We start from the raw sequence: 19,464 nt of genomic DNA on the forward strand, positions 1-19,464 counted from the left end.
GGTGCTGTGGCTCAAGTGGTAGAGTGCTCCCCTTGAGCTGAAAGGCTGAGGGATAGAACCCAAGCCCAGAGTTCAAGCCCCATGACAAACAAAAGAAGTTAGTGTTCCTCCTTCAAACCCAGGGCTGATGATACCCTCTGGCAGAATATTGGAATACTAGGTACATCTCTGAGACAGTTTCACTGGGGTCTAGTCAAAGGAGCTTGGCTTGAGACAAAGAAGTGCAGTCTTTGGCTAATTCCTTAGGACTGGGCTGCCAGAATATTTCATGTGCTTCATAAGCTAGTGGAGCCTTAGTAATTTGCTTGCTGAGAGACTAGGATTTAAGGAAGGAGCAAGTGGCACCCAACGTCAACGCTCACCTAGGAAATCACTATCTTTGAGGCCTTTGAAGGAATATAGACAGAAGAAAGGAGGCAACTTTTACTTTAATTGGGGGCTTGAGTGCTGTCCCATTTCTAACACACTACCAATTGAGCCCCAGGTCCAATTCTGGCCTTTGACTGGTTAATTGAAGATAAGTATATTTAGATTTTTACAAACTAGACTGGCTTCAAACTGTGATTCTCAGATCTCACCCTACGGATTAGTAGGATTAGAGGCATGAGCCATTGTGCATTTATTTGGACAGATGCACATAAGCATCTTCACAGAATTACCATGAAGTTGTATATACATATCTGCAATTTTGTGTGTCATGTTTACATTACCATGTGGGACTTAGCGAGTCCTATGTGTGTCCTGTTAGTTCAGAAAAGGAGAAGCATAGAGTTAACTTCCTTCTCTCCTCCCATTGGTACAGATACTTCTACCATAACTGAGAAGAAGATGAACAAGTGAAGAAGTAAGTGGACGCTGGAACAAAGAATTCTATCCTTGAAAACTTGGTATCTTTGAGGTTTCTGAATCAAACTCAACTTTCTTCTTTGAACACCAGTTGTGATTTTCAACAGGGGGTTGAGGCTTGGCACATCAGTGGATAGCAGATTACACAGTTGTGGTTGTGGTTGTGCTTTTGGACTCTCATGGATGACAGGGAGGGCTGTGTGTAGCAAGTCAGATCCAGTTGGGAAAAAATTTCTCTTCCTATTACAGGGAGAATTTTAGAGGATTATATTTGAGAAATTACTAGAAGTGGGTTGTGAGGAGCATCCTGCTTGCAGGAGTCTCTTTCCACTTCCCAACAATCAATCTGCCCACAGCGTTGTTTGTTTGATCCTCCCCATGTGGATGGACTTCTACCCTGATGATTTCTATGAGCCCAAGAACAATGACACCCTGAAAGAACTTACACAGAATGTCAACCTCATCATGGCCTCTTCAGACCTGCTCTTCCGCTTACATATTTTTCTGGACCAGCTGGAGGAACCCATGAGACCAAGAAAAAGAGGAAGAAGTCCTTGTTTAGATGCCCCAGAGCTTGTGAGTAGGGATGGAACCTGAGTCTCTAGGGATGTTTCTGATTGGCCAAGAGCCCTTAGTACTCCCCAGCTTGGCAAAATTTCCTTTTATGGATATTCTTTGCCAGGTAATGTCTGTTCTCCTTTTGAAAGAACTTGGAAGTAGCCACTCATTAGAAAAAGCCTACCTCCTCATCAGTGTTCAGTCCCAACTCAAATCCTACTGCTTCTCCTATTAGATCATCTTGGAAGTTTAGTGACACCTTAACTACGAGGGTCTACTCAAAGACTCCTGTACCTATTTTCATTCTCAGGTTTGCATCACCGTAGAAAAGCTTTTGCAGAACTCCAGGTAAAGAACCCATCAGTGATGTCGTCTATGGTGACTGATGGAGATTGGAAGCCATCGCTGATCTCCAGAAATCCTGTGAAGGTAGAGTGTGTTTTTCAATTTGTAGAAAGGCCAAAGTAGGTTTTGAGTCCTGTGGACATCCCACTGATTCTGAACCCCACATGTGATGCAGGTGTATCTACACATACCACCAAGGAAGAAGACGATACAGAATGTCTTCCATTGATGTTCACAATCCAGCTAGATCAGCTCTAAATCAGTCAACAAAAAAACACTTCTTGGTGTGATGGTTAAATATGTGCTAATGGAAAATGACTCCAGTCTATGTTTAGGAAAACCAATAAGTGAGGTCCAAAATCTAGATTCAGTTGAGGAAAGGGAATCTTTCCTCACAGAATACCCAGACCAATCTCTCTTCTTGCAAGGGATCCAATTTCCAGTTGATAAATTAGAATCTGTCCCTCCCTGGACTCAGGAAGAAAATCCTGTCTTTATTGAGGAAGTAGATCCCTTTGAAGACTCTGAGGCAGAATTTCTGTCTGAAGGCAACTTAGAGGCCAATCTAGATTTTGAGATTCCTTCTCCCCTTCCTAAGAAAATCCTTATTTTTCTTTTTTTTCTGATTTTTGTAAAAGGTTCATTCTATTTATTTTTCTAACTTTATTAATATGTAAATATTTTTGACATATTCTAGAATTCATGAATCCTAAATATATTTCTTTTTAAACCTACAAACTGAAGAATCGTGCATACCTGTTCTGGAGGTGGGGAAGTAGAGTGACAGGGGGCTGTAGAAGAGAGCCTACTGGATATAATGGGAGCTGTTAAATGCAACAAGAGTGAGAAGGAAGCCAGGCCATGCCTGTATGGGGTGATAAGGTGGCTACAAAAGGTCTAGGACATAGCAGATCAGATGTCCTAGAAAGCTATTCTGTCAATTGGGACAAATACCACAATACTTATAGCGTTAAGTGGGACTCTCTTCCAACAATGAGTTCAAATCTGTATACATTTTCATTGCATTCATTTGCCTTGAGCAAATATGGAAGGAAAATTTGGCTCCAATAATATAAAAAGTCTACTTTGGGCTGAAAATATTTGACACAATATATAGGAGATATGTATACTGGAAAGTAAAAGCCATCATCAATAGAAGAAAGAAGGCTTACATAGATGAACAAACACAAAATCAGGAAAAATTTCCACAATTAAATCAGTTATATGTAAATACATGTTATATTCTTTATGTTCTACATAGTATATTATGTAATATATAAGATTCAATATGATTTTTCAAAGTAAAAAGGCATTTAAAATTTTAGAATTGCGTGTTTTTTGCACAAAACATTAGTGTAAATATTGGAGAAAGTAGTGATATAATTTGATTATAATTATATGAATATATATTTGTGTGTTTCTAGATATAACACTGAGTATAAATAAATATTATATACATATATTTGTATATATCTGTCTATGAAGTGAATATAATGAAAGTGAATATAATGAAACTGAGTTTAGTATGTATAAAAAAGTTGAGTACATGAGACTCAAACCTGTAATCCTACTGATGTAGGAAGCTCGGTTTTGAGTTTTAGTATCTCTTATCCCCAAGCCCTAGATTTTTCAGAGGAGGCATGGGCCCTACAGTGTAGCAAACAAACATATGCCATGGGATCAAACTCCCTGACCACAGAGGAAAGTCAGTAGAAATCAGGACAAGCTTCTTATCTTGACTGTGTACTCAGTTCCTGTACCAAGAAGGCCATCTTTAGAACACCAGATGGAAAGTTGGCATTCCCTCCACAAGGTTCTAAAAATATCTTTCTGAACGATAGTCTGACTATATTGAATTAAATCTTTTTCCCTTCGCAAGCTGCAAACACATAGAAATATGACAAGAGCTAAAGAAAGATGGTCAAAGACTTACAAATACATAAAATTATATACTCTGTTTCAGTAATTCAATGACAAATTATCAAAGGCATGTCGAATTTTTTTAAAGGAAATAGAAACATACTCTGAGTTTATCAGGAACTGGGTGATATTTTGGTTGCTGAATTGTTGAATGCACTTCTGGGCAAAGGAGACACATACCTTGGGGAAAATTGTGTGGGGTTGGGTGTCCTCACACGGCTTCACAATAAAATGGCCATAACATCTAGGATGTCACAGCCAACTTTGCCATGGCAGCAAGTAGGTGTCAGGCACTGATTTTGCCCTGAAGTGGACTCAACAACACCAACAGGCAAAAAGAATGAGAAGGAATGACTATTATCCACCAAACTTCAGCTTAAATAGCTGTCCTTACCAGAACTAGGATAAATTGAGCTGGAAAAGGCTGATCTCCATGTCAGGATCCTGAGCACTAAGGACTAGTGTGTGTGTGTGTGTGTGTGTTTGTGTGTGTGTGTGTGTGTGTGTGTGTGTGTGTGTCTCTGTGTGTGTGTGTGTGTGTGTGTGTGTGTGTGTGTGTGTGTGTGAATACTGGGGCTTGAACTCAGGGAGATGACCTTTAGCTTTTTTTAATCAAGGGTAACAGTCTACGACTTGAACCAAATTTCCATGTCTTGATTTTGAACGGTTAATTAGAGATCAAAGTTTCAATGTTGCACATGTTCATTCTTTGTCCCTCCTTTTCAATGACACCTTTAACTTCTTTTTTTTTTTGGGTCCGATCATGGGGCCTGAACTCTGGGCCTGGGCGCTGTCCCTCAGCTCTTCAGCTCAAGGTTATCGCTCTACTGCTTGAGCCACAGCGCCACTTCCGGCTTTTTTCTTTTTTCTTATGTGGTGCTGAAGAATCGAACCCAGGGCCTCGAGCATGCAAGGTAAGCGCTCTACCACTGAGCCACCTTCCCAGCCCCCCTTAAACTTCTGAAAGAGAGATAAATGTAAAAAAATGAAAAAAATGAAAGAAAATAAATATCATCTTGTTTCTGTTTCCTGGTCACTGATTATTTTTGAGATAGTGCTTCTTACTAATAAGAATTATTGGTAGAATCTGAAAACCTATTTGAGTAATAAATAGACTAGGAAAAATGTTGTCTCCTATTTTTTATCACTACATTTCTTTTTGTCTAAGTATACATGCCAGACTTACCCTAAGGGCCTAGAATAAACAAAATGGCTTATAGAGCTCAGATCATATCTTTCCACAGAAGATGACAGCCCCAGAAGAAAAACTTGTCCACAACTTGCACAAGGAAGGGAGAGTTTGATGTCTCCTTAAATCTTAGGATCGAATACTCATGAAGAACCCTGGGGACTGATGACAGCTTAAGGACCTAACATTTCCTGTGTCGTTCAACCATAGGAACAGTCACCAGTCTCCCATCATACTGTAGGTGCCACGCCTGACTGGTGACCTTGGCTGTGTCATGAGAACGTGCAGCAGGGCTCTGTCATGGTCATTGGAGAGTCAGTATTGCACACTAAGAGGACATTCATGAAGGTGGTAACAAGGCCTGAGTGAGGGTTTGTCAGATATAGATGATTTGTAACAGGCACTACTGTATTCTGGCTAAGAATGTGGATATATCATCGGGGTCTTGCACACAAATTTATCAAGTGTTAGCTTGCAACATTTCTGCATGAAAGCCAACAAAAGGTCATCAATGCCCTCTGAACATATTCTCATCAATATTTAGTAAGTAAAAAGCTATAAAAATCAAGTTCATCATGACGAAAAATCTGATATGAAAACCAAATTGCAGGAGCATTTACAAAAAATGTTTTTCTGTATGTATCAAATGTGACAAAATATTAAAAATTAATGAAGCTGGGAAAGTTAAATTGATTTCTTTTTTACTATGGTTGCAACTGTCTTTTACATTTCAACTACTTAACAAAAAGAAGGTAGGCCAAGTACCACTGGTGGCTCACACCTGTAATTCTAGCTAGTTAGAAACCTGAGATCTGAGGAAAGTGAATTGAAGTTAGACTAGTTAGGAAATCCAGTGAAACTTTGATCTTTAATTAACCATTCAAAATCAAGACATGGAAGTTTGGTTCAAGTCTTAAACTGTCAACCTTGATTAAAAAAGCTAAATGTCAGCTCCCTGAATTCAAGCCCCAGTATTCACACACACACACACACACACACACACACACACACACACACACACACACACACACACACACACACACATTCTCAAAAATAACCAGTGACCAGGAAACAGAAACAAGATGATATATATTTTCTTTCCTTTTTGTCATTTTTTTCAGAAGTTAAAGGGGTCATAGAAAAGGAGGGACAAAGAATGAACACGTGCAACACTGGTATTCAATTGGTACTATGTTGAAAATGACCTATGCAATTTGTTTTGGGGGAAGAATGGGAAAACAGAAAAAGAGATAAAGTGAAAGGGTAAAATTGTCCAAAAAAATGCACTCAGGGAATTAGAGCTGTGGCGCAATATGAGTGCCATTATTCAGCAAAAGAGCTCAGAGAAAGTGTCCAGGCCCTGGATTCAAGCCTCATTATTGACTAAAACAAAAACAAGAAAAAAGAAATGTAATCCTTACCACACGATTGTAACTAAAACCTCTACAGCACAATAATAATAATAATAATAATAATAATAATAATAATAATAATAATAATAATAATAATGATAGAAGTAGATGATGATGAAGAAGAAGAAGAAGGAAGTTAAAGAAAACCAAACCTGTGAGAAAAATTGAGAGAGCAAGGGAAGGACTGACCTTTCAAAAAGAAATATATCCATACCTGACTTATATGCCTGTAACCTCAGTGTAATTCACATTTATAATAACAATACAAAAGAAAAAACAGAAATGTAGTGCTGGAGCCATAACTCAAATGGGAGGTCAGACTAATATGTATGTGATACCAAGGTCAACCCCCTTATCAATTTCTCCTTCAAAAATGGTTCTTCTTATCACTTGTGCTTTCCTTTGCTTATGAAAAGGGGTGCAGTTAAAGAAAGAGAAAGGTAATCTGTCAGGCACAGAACTGTACTTGCAAAGAGCAGTACTCACTAGAACACATGTTTACTAGACCACTTGATGACTCCACGTTTTCTGAAATAAACAGAACTAGTTGGAATTGAATACATGCTCCACTGTATACTAGATGGGGGCTCAAAATTATTGAAACTCTCTGGATCTCAAATTCTTTACAGGTAAAATGAGCATAACAATACGTACCTCACAGCATTATGAGATCTGGTTGTCATCAAACATGGAGCGGTTTTATCTTTGGTGTGTGTGCAACACTCAAACATTGCTGGAAGGAGTAAAAACTGGCATGATGTTTACTATATTACTTAAGAGTAATACAACATGCCTGTAATCCTACTTACAAAAGAGGCTGAGAAAAGAGGATCAAGGTTTTAAGTCTGGAGGAAACTGGATCAGATTCATCTCCAATGATCTCTAAAAAAGATTGAGGTGGAGTTTGGTTCAAGTGGTAGAGTGCTATACTGGAGCATAAGCCTCAGGAACAGTGCCAAGGGAATGAGTTCAAGCCCTAGGACCAGCACAAGCACACACACATGCACAAGCACACACACACACTAAATTGTTTGTGTTCCTATCACCCTGCTTAACAATATATTTCCTTTTCCAAGCTCACCTGATTTTTTCTGTTTTAAAAGGGACTTCTGTGTAGCACAGGCTGCTCCTAAACTTACAATCCCCCTGGGTACTGGGAGTACAGGCAAGCCTACTATAATTGCCTTCACTCAATAACTCTATTTATAACATATTAGCAAGAAATTCATTCATACTCATGAAGATATTTAGCTTAAAGCTGTTCACAGTAATATTCTACTGTACAAAATGTAAATAATATAACTGGATATGGTACTATCCTACCACATGGTAATACCAGCCAATACTCAGGAACCTGACACAGGAGAATAAGCAGGTGAGGAAAGCCTGGTCTATGCTGCAAAACCTGGTCTCCAAAGGAAAGAAATTCTATAAATATTAATCTACTATGAAACATACAATATGTTAAATTTATATAATGTAACGAATAGATCATTATTAATAAAAATAAAATCTTGGCAGAAATTTTAAATACATACATATGCATATATATTTAAACTTGTAGAAATAAAATTTCAAGTGCTTTTATCTGCATCTTTCAGTCTACCTGTCACCTACTTATTTACTGACACATTGATTTCTGTTTAGTCTTCACAAAACACTGTTCTCTCACATAAGTACACAAAATTGTAAAACAAAAAGTACAAAACAAATATTATCATAAATACAAATGTAGTTTAATCCCTACCAAAATAATTTGGAGAAAACATACATTAAGTTAATGGCATTGTATACTGCTCAGGAAGGGGAATCTAGGAAAATGTAGATTGTATATGTGTGTGTGTGTGTGTGTGTGTGTGTGTGTGTGTGTGTGTGTGTGTGTGTGTGTGTGTGTCTGTCTGTCTGTCTGTCTGTCTGTCTGTCTTTCTGTGTCTGTGTGTTTTCCATGAGTAATATTGGAGTTAGAATTAAATGTATTATTCTTGCTTGGTCTTTTTGCTCAAAGATGACACTCTACCACTTGATCCACATCTCCACTTCTGGATTTTGTTTTCTTAATTGGAGAAATATCTCAGATTTTCTGCATGGGCTGCTTTAAACCTGAATCCTCAGTTTTTGACCTCTAAAGTAGATAGGTTTTAAAATATGAGCCACTGGTGGAAATCAACTACGTTAATATTTTTGCCTGTTTGAATGAATTTTAAAGTAATACATATATGTTACATTTGAGAGTGACTGGAAATAGTCATTAACGTTTAACAGAATTTAAAACATACAAAGCTGAGAATGGCAAGTAGCTGAGAACAGAATGGAATAAATCAAAATTACCTATGACAGTTTTCAGTCTGTGCACAGAAATAATTACATTATTGGAGCCCAAAGCCATCAGATAGCTGAGCTCCAGCTGGCTGCTATGCTCATGAGGCTAGCTGGTGCTATTCACCAGAATGTGATGTTGTTGGATAGTAGGGATCAGCTTCAAGTTAAGAACCTGAAATATTTCTATTCATCTAGAAGAGGAAACATACCAGGACAAGAAATGTGATTAAAATTGCTGAATGCAAAAACCATCCAAAGGAAGACCGAATAACTTTCTATATCTGAAAAGAGTATTCTCTCACAAAGAATCATGAGCTGAATATAGTGGTCAATGTTTGTAATCTCCGAACTTGGGAGGCTGATTTAGAAGTTAGCTTGAGGCCAGCCTAAGTTTTAGGCAATCAGAAGGACATATAGTAAAATGCTATCTTAAAACAACAACAACAAAAGACCCAGTGACTGGGAGTATTTTTAGTGGTAGAGTGCTGGCCTTACATGCAAGAAGCACTTGATTTGATTCCTCAGTATGTCGTAAGCAGAAAAACTGGAAGTGGTGCTGTGGCTCAATTGGTAGTGTGCTAGCCTTGAGCAAAAGAAATTTAGGAAGAGTGCACAGGCCCTGATTTCAAGCCCCAGCTCTGGCAAAATTTAAAAAAAAAAAACAAGTGCAAAATGCTGTTTGTTGAAATAAATATGTTGAAGAATTTTTATACTCACTAGAAAATAGTGCTGTTGGGAATTCATAATGAACTTTGTTAGGAAAAATTAAAATAAATTAATGAAATATTATCTGGCATTGGAAAGAACATAGTGAGATGTAAAAATGATTGGTGCCTATAGTTAATTGATACAACAATGTTATAGATACACTTGCCAAACTGTGATTTTTTTAAGTATACAATCGTGGGTTTGTTCTTTTTCAAAATAATTTTACTGCCAGGCCTAGCTACTAAGGAGACTGAGAACTGTTCGAATCCAGCCAGGGCAGCAAAGTCTGTGAGACCTTTATATCCAACTAAAGGTTCAGAAAATGTGAAGTGGCACTGTTGCTTAAGTGGTAGAGTGCTAGTCTTGAGCTGAAGAGTTGAGATACGATGCCCAGGCCTAGAGTTCAAGCTCCACAACTGACAAAAAATAGTAATAGTAATAATATTAATTTTATTGTTACTATTAAGGTGTTATATATAAATGCTACCAATTCATAAGTTTTTTTCTTTGCTAAAAGAAATACGTATCCATCTTCATTGCCAACAGCCAGGATTTGGCCATCTGCTTTCCAGCTGATCTCTCGATGTAGAGGCAATGTGTAATACAAAACAATACAAACCCTTTCTGACTATAAATAATTTTTTCCCTGCACATCTTAAAAATCAATGCTGACAACATGAAATTAAAAATCCCTAAGTTTAAAACATTCTTCTAAACAAGTTAAAGAAATCCTGATAACAAGTATTTTAAGAATAATTTCAGAGAGCTTGAACTCAGGGCCTGGGTTCTGTCTCTGAGATTTACTACTCAAGATTGGGTTGCCAGTTTGAGCCACAGTGCCACTTCCAGTTTTCTCGTGATTAGTTGCACAGAAAAGTCTCACCAACTTTCCTCTCCAACCTGGCTTTGAACTAGGATCTAGAGATCTCAGCCCTCTGAGTAGCTAGGTTTATAGGCCTGAGCCCCTGGCACCTGGCTTTTTGCTTACCTGAGACAGAGGCCAGTTAATATTAAATGTCAATCATGTTTAATTTTGTAAAATGAAGTTAACTGAAATGCCTTCCACTAGAAATAAGGAATCAAATGAGTAGGTGGGTTACAACGTTATTACCAAAAGTTACTTATTTTCCTTGTGTTTTTTTCTTCCAAAATTGTGTGCTTTCCAGAATCATACCTTATCTTTCCTTGCTAATTTCTTTGGTTTATTTCATAATTGTCCACATCTTCTTCAGCAATCATTTACTTATGTGAAGAGCTTTCAAACATCTATTTTCAGCCCAAATTCCTTGTATACACCTCTCATCCATATATTCAGCTGACATAAAAAGTTGTGAAACAGTAATCATCTCTTATCAGTATTGGATATTAATGTGTAAGTTAAATTTAAGAAAATAACATCAATAATTGTAACATGATTTTAATAATAATGCTAAACATAAATACAACGTTGATTATATTCTGAACAATTTAATAAAAACCTCCAGGAAAAGAAATCACTTTTTTTAGTGCTGATATTATGGTTTAAACTCAGGACCTTACCTTCTCACTTAAGCTTTTTCCCTCAAGGGTGGTGCTCTGTATTTCAACCACAGCTCTCCTTCGAATTTTATTTGGGGGATAACATAGAGATAAGAATCTCATGGAATAAAAACAATCATTTGTGTCCCTATCTTATTTCACATAACATTCTCTTATAAGGTTATATGGTACCATGTACTACTTTCTGAAAGTGAGGTTAACCATGGGACCTATGGTTATTGGAGCCTCGCTTATTTCACTTAATAAAATTGTTTCCCCATCTTTCCATTTCCTAGCAAATGGGGCGATTTCATTCTCTCTGATGGAGGCATAGAATTCCAGTGTTTTTGTGTGTATCACATTTTCTTGATCCATTCATCTACTGAGAGGCATCTGGGTTGGTTCCATATCTTAGCTATGGTAAATAATGCTGCAATAAACATAGTTGTGCCGGTAGCTTAGTATGGACTTGTGTGTTATCATTTGGTAAATGCCCAAAAGTGGGATTGCTGGGGTATAGGGGAGCTCTAAGTGGAGTCTTGGAAAAAATTATATTAAGTAAAGTAAGTCAGACAAAAGAAACATAGGTCCCATGGTTTCCCTTATTTGGAATAACTAGTGTATATCTGGGACACGCATAAGAGTTCAAAAGCTATGTACATACCAACAGATAAGATGATGTTAAGCGAAGTGAATCCCAAGATAGGCTTTATAATTTACCATGTGATTTCTTTTTGTTTTTGTTTTTGTATTTTCCCCCACCAAGGTATAACTCCTTTTTTCACTGTATTTAATGTATGTGCCCTGCATCTTGTATACACCATTTCTCTAACTTGGGTAGGGCAAGGGAAAAAACAAAATGTTTAAATAGGGCAGGCTGACCCGTTGTAACAATGAGATGCACAAGACACTATGTTGAAAAAGAATCTTTACAATATGGGTGGGGAAGCAGGGAAGGGAGGAGAGGGGGGTGTGTAGTTGTGGAGGTGGGAGGAAGAAAGGGTAGGGGAAAAACAAAGGAGGAGGTACAATACCTCATAGAAAATGTACTCATTACCTTGCTCATGTAACTATAACCCCTCTATACCATATTTTTACAGTAAAAACCTCTTTTATAAAACAGAAGGTGTCATGTACACCAAGTATAGCAGCCCACATATGTAATTCCCGCTGATTGGGAAGCAGAGATGACAAGGATCATGGTCTGAGGCCAGGCCAGAGAAAAAACTGCCAAGACGGCCATCCTAACGAATGAGCTTTCCATAGTGGTTCACATCTGTATTCCTAGCTAATTATGTGGGAGGCATAGGTAGCAAAGTCTCAGTCAATCTAAGATCAGACCCGGGCAAAAAGTTCAAGACCTCAAGTAATTAAATGGACTAGAAGTATGGTAAAAGTAGTTGAGCTTCTTGATGCTATTCAACCAGAGTCCTATCTAGCAAACAGGGAACCCCTGAATAGAACCCTTCCACCAAAAAGCCTAAATAATTTTAGCCTATTTGAACATCTAATTTCAAGGAGCCTGACAGATCAGAGATGATGACATTCTCTGTAAAATTAGGTATTCAAAAGAGACAAAGTTATTTAGATTTTGAAAAAATTGAAAAGGAAAATACATGTGATTTTTGTTAGCTCTGTAATTCTTGAAAACATGAAATGTACTCAAGTATTTAATATATATCCATATGTGTGCATATGTCCATGTATATATGTATATCCAAGTATGTATGTATATATATGTATATATACATACATATATGTATATGTATTTATATGTATGTATATATACATACATACATACAAGTGGTTCATCTCTATTCTGTGTAGCAAATGGTACAAATGAATCTGTATAATCACTATTCAAATGCATGAATAGACAAAGAGAATGAGCAAAGAACTCATATTCAGGAAATTATGGCTAGCCCATAACCCTGAAAATCTTTTACATCAGTTTGCATGTTTCAGTTACTGCAGTACAGGGACAGTAGGACAACAGTGGGATACTAGGCAGATGAAATTAGAAATGAGAGATACAAATGTTAAAATATTCTTTCTTATGGGTAAGTAGAATTTCCTCTGTGTGTGTGTGTGGGTGTGTGTGTGTATTACATTTTCTTGATTTTTTTTCTGTTGAAGGTTATCTGGGCATATTCAATAAGAATGGTCTGGATGAAACCTTTACTATATCCTGGTTTGTAATCTTTCAGGTAAATGCCTGGAGTAGAGTTGCTGGATCATATGGAAGTGGGTAGTCAAATGAGGGGTGAAGGGTTAAAAGGTAGATGAATGACCAGGAGAAAAGGGGGAAAATGCAGAAAGGAATCCAATAAACATCCTACAATATTAAGAAGAGTGAAGGAAGAAGTGCATAGAGGAAGGATGGATGAGAACATTGAAAGGGTTGGCACTAATCAAGGTATATTGTACGCATAAAATGCTTTGTTTAATGATAATTTCTTACTGCTTAAAATTTCTTTCTACTTAAAATAATAATTAAAAAATCATGTCCCTAAACTGTTATGCAATTAGAAGCAAAGAATGAAAATTTGCTCTGATCAACTCCAGGGTCTATAAGTTTTTTTTGTTAGGATAAGTTTTAGAACAACACTAATGATACATATCACCTGAAGAAAATTTAATGATTTTCAGTTATTTATAGTAATCATTTTGGAGATATGGCTCAAGTGGCAAAATGCTACTTAGTGAGCAAAGCTGTCAGATAATGAATTCAAGTCTCAATCTCGAACAAAAGTACAAACAATCAGTAAAATTCAGGCACTTTCCTGGGCACTGGTAACTCATGCCTTTAATCTTACCTTTAATCAAAAGGCAGAGATCTGGGGATCTCAGTTGAATGTCAGCTTAGATAGGAACGTCTGTGAGTTTCTCATCTCCAACACACTGCCAAAGAAAGCTGGAAGTGGACTCATGGTTCAAGTGGTAGAATGCTGGCCTACAGCAAAAAGCTCAGAGGCAGAACCCAATCCTAAAGTTCACGCCTTAGAATAGTGCATATACAAACACAGGGGAAGTAAGTCACTCAAGTTCTCAATCTTCCATTTCCCTAATCCTAACTCAAATCTTGGACAGAACCCTAAGAGTAACCTTGATGATAATAGTAACCCAATCTTAAAATTAATGGAAAATATATCCTAACAGATACTCATTGTCTTTGAAATGATTTGGACTTTGCTCCAAATACTACAGATTCCCTGACTTGGACTCTGAAATCGTTCCCTATTATTAATCATTAACCTCAAATCTTCATATCATGAAAACTTCTGTAGTTTCCACTAATCTTAACTTTTAATGAACTCCTCTATCTCCAAAAAGAAGTTTCAGGTTTACTTAAAATCTACTCTAGTTCTTAACCCTAACTATATATCTAAACATTACTAGAAACCTAACTCTAAATTTAACCCTATTGAACCCTTAATAATAAACTTAAGAAAACTCTGTAGTTTTCTTTAAATTTCACACTTATTTTACTTGAAAGTGTTAGCAGAAAACTCAGTTTTACCTGAAAGCTTACCCTTCCCTAAGCCTAAGTCTAACCTGAACTAGAAAAGCAACCCAAGCCCTAGAACTAATAGCCTTTGGATTCTAAAGGTCATAAAAATACATTAGTTTTTATTCATCCTAACTTTGATTTAACTCATCCTTCTAAAAATACTTTGTAGTTTTACTCATTATCTTGCCATTTTTGTAACCATAACCCTAACTGGAATATTGAAGCTAACCCTCACAATAACCATACCCTAATCTTAATATTATTAGCAGTTTCTTATTTCACATTCATCCTAATTCTAACTAGACTTGTTATTCGAAGATTTACTTTGAGTTGGACCCTAAACTTTCCATTTCCCTAATGCTAACACTAACTCCAGCTGGAACTAAAACCTAACTTTCACACTAATGATAGTCCAATTCTAATGTTTAAGAAAAATACTCTAGTTTTTATTCATTCTAATGAATACTCCAGTTTGCACTCTGGAAATGAGTTTGTTTGCCCTAATTCCCACAAATTTTCTGACTCTTCCTCTGAAGTTATCTTGTTCCCTAACATGAACCATTATTTTAGTTGTCCTCACATTCTCTAATCAGGAAAAATACTGTAGTTTCCAATGATCCTACCTTTTCCTGAACCCCTGTGCCCTAAAACAATATCAGATTTCCTTACCATCTAGTCCATTAATTAACTCTAACTCTCAACCTAAACCTGGCTGGAAAACTCTCATTAATCATTACAAGAATGATCACTGAGAAATAAATATAATGATAATGGTCTAGTTACTGTTTAATCTCATATTTTTGCTTCCACTTGTGAGTGAAAACTTAATATTATACTAAAAACTTTACTATTCATAACACTATTCATACTCAGAACAAAATACTGACCCTAATGATAATCCAAATTATATGTCAATACTAACACTAACACAAGTAAACTTGTTTTCACTCATCCTAACTTGATTCAAATAAGCTTTCCAAAAATATGTTTCAATTTTTTTCCAATATCTTAGTCATTTTCTAACCCTAAACTTAATCTTAACTGGAACATTAAGAATAACCATAACCCTAATTGCAAGTTGATTCTAATACTAATAGCAATACTCTAGTTCACATTCATTCTAATTCCTGCCAGGCTTATTCTAAAATTTACCTTCAATTTGACTCTCATTTTTTTCTCCTTCACTCTAAATCCAATCATGGCTAGAATCGTAACCATATCCTTGACACTAACAGTATCTCACTTCTAAAATTTATGAAAAATGCCTGTTTTGTGTCATCATTATTGAAATTTCACCTGTAATTCTTGAAATAAATTGCAGGTTTTCCTAAACCCTATGGATTTTCTCACTTTTAACTCTGAATCTATCTTGTTCCTTAACAGGAATCATTATATCCATTGATCTCAAATCCTGATATTATGAAATACATTATACTTCCAATATCCAAGCTTTTCCTGAATTCCTAGAACCTAAAATAAGTTCAGATTTACTTAACATTTAACACATTTCTTTTCTTTTTCTTTTTGTCCAACGTGGGGCTTGAACTCTGGGCCTGGGCATGATCCCTGAACTCTAGGTCATGATCCCTCAGTTCATTAGCTGTAGGTGTGAAACTTTACCACTTGAGCCACAGCACCACTTTTGGGTTTTCTGGTGGTTAATTGGAGATAAATGTCTCATGGACTTTCTGCCCTGGCAGGCTTTGAACTGCGATCCTCAGAAATCAGCTTCCTGACTAGCTAAGATAATAGGCACGAGAAACTAGTTTAACCAATTTATTTATCCTATTCTCAACCCCCCTTAACCAGAAACCTAATCCTAATCAAAATCTGATTTAACACCAAATAGTTACTGTAAGGAAAATTGTCTAGATTATTCAATCACACATTTTTTTGTTTCTACTTCTTATTGGAAAACTAAATTTTACACTAAAGCTTATCCTTCCCTAAACCTAAGGAGAACAAAATGTAATTCACCTTTAAGCCAAATTATGTCTAAATGTTTAAAGTTACACAGACACTGGTTTTCATTAATTCTAACCTTGATGCCATTCATTCTTCTTAAAATATGTTGCAATTTTGCACCTTTTTAAATCTTACATCTTTTTCTCATGCTAACCCCAGCTCTAATTGGAACACCTTGCCTAATCCTAAACCTACATATAACCGAATCATAATGTTAATAGCAAGCCTCTATTGCACTTTAATTCTCTTGCTCAGGATGTAGGTCTAAATTTTACTTGCATTTTGAGCCTACATTTTTTAAGTGTTTTTCTATTTCCTGTCAGGTTTTCTTTTTCTTCTTTTTTTTTTTTTTGTCGGTCATGGGGCCTAAATTTTGGCATTGGGCACTGTCCCTCCACTCTTCAGATCAAGGCGAGTGCTCTACCACTTAAGCCAAAGCGCCACTTATGGTTTTCTAGTAGTTTATTGGAGATATGAGACTCACAGACTTTCCTGCCTGGGCTGCTTGGAACTCTGATCCTCAGACATCAGCATCCTGAGTACCTCGGATTAAAAGTGTTAGCCACTGACACCCATCTTTATTATATTTTTAAATTTTATTTTATTGTAAAGATGCTTTAAAGACAGATTAGTTATACGAGTAAGGTAATGGGTATATTTCTTGTTGAGCATTGTTACACCCTTCTTTGTTGTTCTCCTACTAGCCCCCCTCCCTTAATCCTCCCTCCTCTTGGTGTAAATCCCTTTACAACATAGGGTCTTCTGAGTATCATTGTTGCAATGAGTCATCCTGTATTGAACCTATTTCACTAACCTTAATTCTAATTTTGTCTGGGATCCTAAATCTAACCATAATAATAATGATAGCTATATTCAGAAGTTAATAAAAATATTCAAGTTTTTATTCATCTTGTTAATCCACTATACAAGTTGAATTAAATTGCAGTTTACCTTAATTATTTTTCCAAATTAGATTATATGTGCATATATAAAGATGTAACTTTATGTGAAATACAGAAGATCTTTGGAAGAAGAAGTAATGAAAAGAAAATAGAAGGTGGGAGTATAATCAAATGCTTTAAACATATTATGGAATTGCCACTTCTGACATTAATAACCATTAACAAAATAACTAAAAATTAATAAAGAACACACTGTTGTCTAGTATTTTTTAAGAGAGCCATGATATGTCTTGTGAATAAAATACTTGTGTTAGATAAACTTTGTTCATGCATATTTTATATTGTTATTGGTCAATTATTAACTTAGTAAGAAAAATATATCAAATAAGATTCCATGAAAAAATCATAAAACAGTTTTTTAGTAATTGAGAAAAAGTTATAGTCATGAATTTTAGGAAACTAAATTTCTATTTTTCTATGAAGCAATAATTTAGGTTTACTAATCTAGTTATTTTAGAGAACATATTGGCATGACAAACAACTAACTGTATATCTTGTTTCTTTAATGTGTGATGTTTAAACATTGTCTTTCATTCAAATGAATACTTAGGTTTACTTTTCAATGTAAATGCAATTTTATCTCCTTTCAAAACAAGTATTTACCCTGCAATTAAATGTATTAGCATATTCAAGTATTTAAAAGTTAAAAATTCTATGTTTGATATGTAGCTCCACATATTCAGAATGACAGAATTTTTGTATTCATAAATGTCTAACCACTGGGATTTTTGCTTCATCAATATAAATTATCTCATGAGGTTGTTGCAAAGGCTCCAATAACCAGTGTGGTCAAAACATTTCCTGAATTCTGAAAATTAAATCTTATCATTTTCAGCCTTTGATTATATCATTTATTGTCTCTTCAGAGAAATTAAGCTAAACTATATACTACTTTTTAAAGATTTTGCTCACATTGTAAATAATATCAACACAGGTCACAAAGAGACTGATTATTTCAGACTCATCATATTTGGTAAAGTTAGTGTGAAGAATGTAGAGAGCAGAAGTTTCATATACTCAATAAATATTTTTGGTTAATTTAAATTAAATTAAATATCTGGATTTCTAATTAGGAGGTTAATCACATGGAAACAGGAAAATAATTTTTTAAAAATAATTACTTTGGGACCATTTTTCTTCTTAAAATATGAAGCAAAAATATCTTTAAGAATATATTTTTTTATTAAAATGTTTTAACCTTTAGTAAACTGCTTTATACTTTAATATAAAGTCTGTCTCAAAATAGAAATTCTACAACTAATCTAATGTATGTTTTCATGCACAAAATTCTGTAACTTCTAGTCTTATGTGATTTTAATTATATTTTTTAGTTGTGATATGATCCCTACTTATATTAATTACAAACTTCTGTAATTATACAAATCATGCCGGTACACACTAACTTATGTAAGATAATATTCAAAAAAAATTATCTTTTTTTTCCGTCTCCAACAGGGAAGGATGATGTGCTGAAGTATATTAAATGAAAGCACACTAACAAAGAGTCTTTACGGAATGGAAATTTGCAACATGAGGATGAGAACATGAGCACTTTCTACTTGGCTGAACAGGAATTTTTGTTTCTACAGTACTTTCTTACCTTTTAATCACACAGGGAAAGCCATAACCTTTGAAATTCATATGAAGGAATTGCTTTACTAAAAGATGTGGCAACCCTGCTCAAAAGCTCAATCTTATCACTAGGTCTTTGTGCTTGCTGGCTGATCTATTTCTCTATCATATGTTTCATATTATTAAACATATTAATAATTAAGCAGTAAGTACATTACAGGAGATTCCTGAAAATCACAGCTATTACAGTTTAGTAATCAGAAGTGAGGAAAAAGATTGTATTAATCTCCAATTTCTCCCTTTGGCCTTCAATTTGCCAATTAATTTTCAGAACAATCATGTAAGATGTTAGTTTATTTTTCCCTTTTTAGTTAGAGATTAAGCAAGTGTTTTTTTTTTTTTTTTTTTTTTTTTCAGTAAAAAGTGATGACAATGGTATCAGAGCTCTGGTAAGGGCACCTTCTCCTTAACAATTAATGCCCTATGGACTGTAAATATAGAAGCCACACTAAAATTCTCTACACACACACACACACACACACACACAAACACACAAACACACTCACAAACACACACACACACACACACACACAAACAAGCACACAGACACACCACTTCCACCCAGACACATCAGATATA

General features: G+C 35.6%; 1 long non-coding RNA gene across 1 annotated transcript; it reads right to left on the minus strand.

Moving 5' to 3' along the window:
* Positions 1–443: 443 nt before the first annotated feature.
* LOC138823884 (uncharacterized) lies at positions 444–13,727 on the minus strand. The gene is made up of 4 exons (XR_011370942.1): positions 13,632–13,727; positions 1,699–1,825; positions 1,293–1,359; positions 444–1,086 (listed from the first exon to the last, which is right to left on the minus strand). It is a non-coding gene; the product is annotated as an uncharacterized lncRNA (long non-coding RNA).
* Between the last annotated feature and the right edge of the window lie 5,737 nt (positions 13,728–19,464).

This window comes from Dipodomys merriami, unplaced genomic scaffold (assembly GCF_024711535.1).
Source record: "Dipodomys merriami isolate MVZ:Mamm:240054 unplaced genomic scaffold, mDipMer1.0.p SCAF_1241, whole genome shotgun sequence".
Lineage (NCBI taxonomy): Eukaryota > Metazoa > Chordata > Mammalia > Rodentia > Heteromyidae > Dipodomys > Dipodomys merriami.